Raw genomic sequence first — 1,566 nt, forward strand, 5'->3', positions numbered from 1 at the left:
AAAATGTTCTATTTGATCTCTTTTCTCCAGCTGAAACACTAGAATGAAAAATATCTCGAAAAGGCAGAGGCTGAATAAATGGAAAATTGTGATTGTCAACGGCGACGCTTTGACAAATGTAATGAGTCCCATCATCGATTTAGGTGGCTGTGTCCATTGTTATCGAAGTCGTGCATGCACGGTAAAACTACATTATTCGCAAAAACTTCTTTTGAATACGATCGATTAATTAGGGATCGTTGAGTAACTATAGGGTGTGCGAAATGGAGTGCCAGGAATAATTCGGATTGTTCCGCGACTAAAAACTATTCAACGCCTTCTTCTAGAGTATATAATCTTTGCCTCGCTTGCTCTTTTAAATTTAAGCGGTGAAAACTTACCGAGGCCGACCTTATCCTCCAGCCTCGAGCCCAACTACATCTCGCGGTGCATTATGAAACTAAAATTATCCTCACGCAGGCAATTCCAACGCTCGGACGAAGACAAAGCATTTGCATGTGTAATACGGATAAACCTAACTATGTAATGTACATATGGTCGTGATTAAAAAGGATAACCTGCACGCATATTAGTCGATTAATTCTATCGATAGATCTTTCGACGTTTGTATAACACTGTATCAGTCATAAATTCGCATTGGTCCACTGGTTACTGACTTGCATAGGCATGACAGCAGCATGCTCCAAAGCATACCCTCATATAACCTTAATAAATAATAGATGTCAAATTAACATTATTAGATGGATCACAATTTCTTTCGGTCATTCGATAATCCTCCATACCCGTCGTGAGGCAGACTAATTATGAATTCTAAGCGTTTAATGCACCAAATGCAAAATATGTGATTCTATATACGACATTGCATGATTACTGTGAAGAGCACAATTTAACGCATATACCTAATAATAATGATTTGTTGATTAATCAAAGATTTCAAGAACGAACATTGACCTAAAACGTCGCCCGATCGATAACGGGAAGCAAGATTTGATAACCAACCTAAGAATGAAAAGCACAATAAAGGACCTTAAATAATCCAAACTCCAATTCAGAAAATGCGTTCCACAAAACAATGAGACAAGGCGTATAAAGAACCAAAATATAATACGCCGAAAGTTCTTGTGCGAGACGAACTTCCGCCTGATAACTACACTCCCAACGCCACTCTTCTCTCACCGGGGGTGTAACTCAGTGGTAGAGTGTCTGCTTCGCATGCTGAAAGTCCTGGGTTCAAATCCCAGCACCTCCACAACTATTTTTTTTCTCTACTTTCAACCAATATGGATATAAATATTAAGTACAGGCTGTAAATCTTCACCAACACGTAATATCTTTTTTTTCTTCAGTATCTATTCCATGTTTTCGCCTGAGCGTTTGTCCGCACTATGTAAACTTCACTTTTCCCCCTCAGACAACATGTTTTTCACATAAGAGGGTAATAGTTTTAATAGCTTTGCCGCACAGATGTGATTTGGCGACGAGAAATTTAATTTTTTTAATTTTCCTAATAAAAGGATAATTATTTTTCTAGAGGAAAATATATCCTAAATCCCTTTAATTCTGGGA

The 1,566-nt window shown here is 37.9% G+C and overlaps 1 non-coding gene across 1 annotated transcript; it reads left to right on the forward strand.

The window, feature by feature from the left end:
* The first annotated feature begins 1,177 nt into the window (after positions 1 to 1,177).
* Positions 1,178 to 1,249, forward strand: Trnaa-cgc. Its single transcript has one exon. It is a non-coding gene; the product is annotated as a tRNA-Ala (tRNA).
* The last annotated feature ends 317 nt before the right edge of the window (positions 1,250 to 1,566 follow it).

Source organism: Ischnura elegans, chromosome 4 (assembly GCF_921293095.1).
Source record: "Ischnura elegans chromosome 4, ioIscEleg1.1, whole genome shotgun sequence".
NCBI lineage: Eukaryota > Metazoa > Arthropoda > Insecta > Odonata > Coenagrionidae > Ischnura > Ischnura elegans.